Source organism: Etheostoma spectabile, chromosome 6 (genome assembly GCF_008692095.1).
Source record: "Etheostoma spectabile isolate EspeVRDwgs_2016 chromosome 6, UIUC_Espe_1.0, whole genome shotgun sequence".
In the NCBI taxonomy this organism is placed as follows: Eukaryota; Metazoa; Chordata; class Actinopteri; order Perciformes; family Percidae; genus Etheostoma; species Etheostoma spectabile.
Genome location: NC_045738.1, coordinates 19,441,805 through 19,447,883, shown reverse-complemented (window position 1 = coordinate 19,447,883; position 6,079 = coordinate 19,441,805).

Here is a 6,079-nt window from a genome sequence, read left to right as displayed (position 1 = left end):
TGGTGATTGCAGAAACATTCACTCTCTGGTGTTAATGCCTTTCTAAAAAAGCAGCGACTGAGTGTCATTCATTTATTACACCGACTCCCTAATACTAACAGCTTCCCTCAAATGCAAACAAGTCTAAAGACCATGTAAATGCCTGTTTGTGTGTTTCAGAGATATTACTATGATCATACCATTTACACTGTCCTGGACCAGCAGGCAGCATCAGTGGGGGATGACACAGTGACAGTAGCTAAACCCAACACCCTCCATTTGTCTGTCAGTGTCACTTCAGCCTTCCAAACTCTCATCCTCCCCCTTCCTTTTGGTCTTCAAAGCGGGTCACATTTCAACATGGCAGCCCTGGCAATCATCACTTAATTGTGCCCTCCGTGCAAGGCAGGGGACACTCACACAGCTGCGACAGCCGCATCCCCCAATTAATTCCTCGTAACAAATTATTAATTAAACCCAATTCTTCACATTGCTGTGAAAGCGAATGAATGGCAAATCATTATGATGGTAATTGCACGTTGCAGTAATGGTGAAACTGGTCATTAGCGCTCATATTTAATGTATGCATGGAACTCTGCTCCCGAGACCTTGGCGCAGTGTTAACTACAGTGAGAGACTCTGGTCGCTATAGCTACGTTTCCATCCACTTGTCCATCGAACTATCTGAAGTTCGGTAAAACTTATGCGAATAAAGCTGGTGAAAGTCTGTTTCCATCCAACGGCTTTAAAGCCAATAAAAACCTGTGCGTAATGACGTTACATGCTGTTTTAAGATCAAATTGGTTTATCAAATTGATTTTAAACATTTTAAGGTGTTTCAATTCATTTTTTTGCACTGAATTGCACAACATTCAAGCAAACCTTTGCGAACAAAGTTCTTCTAGACAAAATGGTCATGGTGATCAATGGTGATGATGCATGTAACTGCTTTTTATTTTCCTTCCGGCACCGCTGCAAGACTCTATTTTTGAGACATGAATCGCAGTTTGAGCGCATTCCATTTACTCTGGGGGATGTTGTAACATTTGTCGGCCATTTCCTTCGTGAGTTCCTGATAAATAAAATTCAAAAAGTCTCTCGTCTCCTTGTTCGTCCACTTCTATCTGTCTTTGTTGACATCGGCCATGTGTGCAGAGAGAGAGGAAATACTGAGTAGAAATGAACTAAAACTTCTTCATTTTGTGGCGGGTTGCAACCATAAAATGACCTAAACCTTAATCCCAATTCATTATTTATTTGGCAAATAATGTTTCCATCAGCGTTTATTGCATAAGCCGTATATCGATCAAGATAAAATACGATGAGATCGAATGTATTTCCTTTGAATTGATATTCATGAAATTCCATCAAATTTCACTGTTTCCATAAGGCATTTTTCTGTCGCTATTACTTAATTTGGATAAAAACATGTGGATGGAAACAGAGCTAGTGACTGGGAGTTGGGAGTTTACTGTGTGTTCTTCCTTATACTTCTATCTTTGTAAAGAACAACTTGGGTTAACATCCTTGATTGTGTTTATTCAAACCCATTGTAGTATCCTGATTATCGTCAGGTTTTGTGCATGTAAATATAATATTCTACATGGTTCCAGAAAATGAATAATGGTCCCAGAAACATGGATAGGTTCTCACGCTGGTTTTGAGACATCCAAATATACTTTGATAGACACCAAGGAAAAAGAACACTAGTTCTATCTCCGTTCAGAGTGAGCCACCTATAGCACCCATAGCTCTAGAAATCACTAAGTTGTATATTGGTTGTATATTTCACCTCAAATGCATTTACGTCTACATTAAACATTTGCAGGAGCGAGAATGAGAGAATTTTTAACTTTAACAATGTTCACATGTTTGCTCACTATCAGTCTTCGTCCTGCTTTGTTGGTACATTGCAGCGTTTCTGCCACCAACTGACGATCAGAGTAGAATCAATAGAATCTAATTGCTCCGCAGCGCTACATTTATAAAAAAATAAAAAAAACAGACTGCTATTATGCACAGCCATTAGACCTGTATCGATCAAAATATGACATGGCTAGGATTAGGGTTAGGATTAGGTATGTAGCTGCTATAATGAGTAAGGTTGTTGTGGGTTTCCAGGGAATGAAGGGAATTGACTTTTTTTTTTGGGAAGACAATGACTTAGAGAATACGCCTTTTTAAACGGACATTTTGACATGTCATAGAAAAAAAATTGCAGTGTTACTACATTAACGATGGCTCTGTTGTATTTAAGTGTCCCATTTAACCATGACTGTGACAGTGTGCACACTACCGAGACCATTAAAACTAAGAAGCCTAATGGAATTCAGCTGTCATTAATTGCATTGTTTACAACTCTGTTTTTCCTACTGTGACTGGCCAAAATGTCTTCTGTGAAAAAGGCCTTTTTTATTAATGAGAAGAACTCTTACCATCTACAGATGGCTTCAGACTGAATTTGAAACCAGATGTTTAGGAACTAAATGTTAGGCTACGAGGTAAAAGACCCAATCATGAGTTAAACCAAGGCACAGAAAACATCTTGATGATTTAAACACAACTTCTCTTTTCTGTCTATTAATACAATGCAAGGTGCCATTTTCTCATCACATAACCTTGTAAGCCTTAATTTGAATATGCAACATAATAATACTGTATAATATAATAATACAATAATAATGGACCATCAACCTCCATCACATTAGCGGCTTCATTGCCTGACCTGATTGTTACCCTAGTGTTATGTAAGTAAAAAATTGCTGGTGTTGGAAAAAAACACTCTATATAGTGTGGTGCTTTGATACCACAATAATCATTCTCTTGAAAAATCAGTTACTTAAGCTGTTACATAAAACTGTTCTATATTCTGATGACACAGCCAGCAGGTCAGTGTAACAAGTTTGAAGATAGGAGGAAGGCGTGGCTCCAGTGATGGCAATGCCAGTCGGTCAATCAGTCCAGCACTTTGGCCCAGAATGAAATACAGCTCAACAACTATTAGAGGGATTGTCATGAAATCTTTGTAAAGACGTTTATGGCCCCCAGAAGATGCATCCCATTTTTTTTTTTTTTTTTTGTGCCGCCAGCTAGCCAGTTTTCACCTAATTAGTGAAATATCTCAACGTCTATACTTGATGACTACATTTAGTGATCTTTGGTGATCCCTTAGCGCCATCAGGTTCCAAGGTCTCTAGGATTTTTATACTTTGTTTTATCACGGAAATACCTGCACATCTAATCTCATTCCCATCTGTCAAGGTGTACTTTTTGTGTAGGGCTAAGTAGCAAATGTTAGCATCCAAATACGCTAAACTAAGACGGGGAAAATTGCCAACAATCTACCTGCTTAACGTCAGCAACGTCATTGTCAGTGTGAGAATGTTAGCATTCTGAGGTTAGCTCTGAACTCAAAGAACAGCCTCACAAAGCCGCTAGCATGACTGTAGACTCAAGACTGTAGACTCATGTTCTAAAAGCAGACAGAATTGAGAAACTGGTCTACATTAACCCTTGTGTTGTCTTCACTTTCGGGATCCTCTCGTATCCCTCGGGTCAAATTGACCCGTGACTTATTTGGGGTTTTAAAAACAATTTTTACTTCATAATCTATTAACAAATATTTTCTTTATCTCAATTTCAAACAATGGCGATAACATACAGATGTTTAGGGAAGGCAATCAGTCTCTACTAGAACACCTTTTTTGTCATAAGGTTATAATTCATGTTGAAAATCCACTATGGAAAAAAACATATGTGGTCATATCTAGAATAATTTTCTGAATTGAGTCAGGAATACATGTTCATCACAGAAAACAAGGTACGAAAGGAAAAAAGGAAAAACGGGTCAATTTGACTCAAATACCATACAAGGGTTAAGTATGCTGCTGGAGGATGTGTAATTAGGGCCCGAGCGCCGACAGGCGGCGAAGGCCCTATTGGAACTGAAGGAATTATATTAGGGCCCGAGCGCGAAGGCGGCGAAGGCCTATTGGAACTGAAGGATTATTATTATTCTTTTTCCGCCAATGAATGCCTTTTGGAGGATTATCATATTCAAAAACTCACCAAATTTGGCGGTCGCATCAGGTCTGGTGAAAATTTACGTATTTTAAGGTTTCGGGAATAGGCGCACAAAATGGCTCGCTAGCGCCATACAATATTACGAAATTCAGCCCCTGCACTACGTTTAACGTAGAGTCACGAAACTTGGTACACATATGTTCATGGCAGGGCGGACATAAAACTCCATGGTAGCCCCCCCCTAAACCAACAGGAAGTCCGCCATTTTGTTTGAATGTGCGAAATTAGTGCGAATTTGCCCATTTCCACATGTGTACTTTAACGAACTCCTCCTAGAGCTTTCGTCCGATCAGCTTCAAACTTGGTGGGTGTCATCTTAACAATGTTAACGATGAAAAGTTATTAAAAGAGAAAAACTTTCGTCTAGGGCCTGGCGTGGCGGGGCGGCCCTTTTGTGCGATTCGCCACGAAACAGGAAGTGGTGTAACTCGAGCGTACGTTGTCCGATTACCTCGAAACTTTCCAGGACTCATCAGGTCGCCCCTGACTACATCTACACCCGCTATTGGCTCAAAGTCATAGCGCCCCTAGTGGCAACAGGAAGTAGGCCTAAAAGACAAGGTGCTATACTTTAACGAACTCCTCCTAGAGATTCATCCGATCAACTTCAAACTTGGTGTATCATCCTAAGATGTTGACGATGAAAAGTTATTAAAAGAAAAACTTTTCGTCATACGGTGTGGGCGTGGCATGGCGGCCATTTTGGGTGTTTAGCGATGAAGATGAAATTGGCTGTAACTACAGTGTACGTTGCGTATCTGCTTGAAATTTCCCACAAACACCAAGATGCCAGGCCTGAGGACACCCACAGGCCAAAATGGAGTTTTGGAGATAGCGCCACCATTGGCAACAGGAAAATGCCTTTAACGGAAGTGAGTGTACTGAGGGACATTGTCCGATTGCCTCAAAACTTTCCAGGTTTCATCAGAGTCCGGCCCTGACGACATCTACATGCCGAACTTCGCTCAAAGTCATAGCGCCCCCTAGTGGCAACAGGAAGTAGTTCTAAAGGACAAGGTGCTATACTTTAACGAACTCCTCCTAGAGATTTCATCAGATCGCACTCAAATTCAGTCTGAGTCACTTAAGATGTGAGATGAAAAGTTATTAAAAGAAAAACTTTTCGTCAAACGGTGTGGGCGTGGCATGGCGGCCATTTTGAGTGTTTAGCGATCACTGTTAAAATGGCTGTAACTACAGTGTACTTTGTCAAATCTGCTTTAAACTTTTCAGGATTCATCAGAGTCCGCCCCTGACGACATGTACACGCCGAAATTCGCTCAAAGTCATAGCGCCCCCTATTGGCAACAGGAAGTAGGCCTAAAAGACAAGGTGCTATACTTTAACGAACTCCTCCTAGAGATTTTATCCGATCAACTTCAAACTTGGTCTGTGTCATCATAAGATGTTGAAGATGAAAAGTTATTAAAAGAAAAACGTTTCGTCATACGGTGTGGGCGTGGCATGGCGGCCATCTTGAGTTTTTAGCAATGAAGAATTAAGTGGCTGTAACTACAGTGTACGTTGTCGTATCTGCTTGAAATTTCCAACAAACACCAAGAGTCACGGCCTGAAGACACCTACAGGCCAATATGGAGTTTGGAGGATAGCGCCACCACCTGGACAGGAAATAAGCCTATATGAAAAAACATCATCGTTTACATGAACTTAGAACGTGTGGTTACATGTGATAGTGAGGCGGCCTTCCCTTTTTAAAGACGACAACAGAGCAGCCCACGAGGACTCCAGCACGCCCCCTTTTAACATTGAACACGTTTAACGTAGATACTTTGTGAGGTGTATTGAAACAGCAGGACTTCCTTTTTTATTGGTGATGTTTGACCCGCCCCCATATGATGCGGCCACGCCCCCTTTCCCAGATAATGACTTGTATGACGTATAGGCTTGTGTGAGGTATCAATGAACTCAGCAGAGACTTCCTTTTTTATTGGTGATGTTTGACCCGCCCCCCTATGATGGGGCCACGCCCCCTTTCACAGATAATGACCTGTATGAC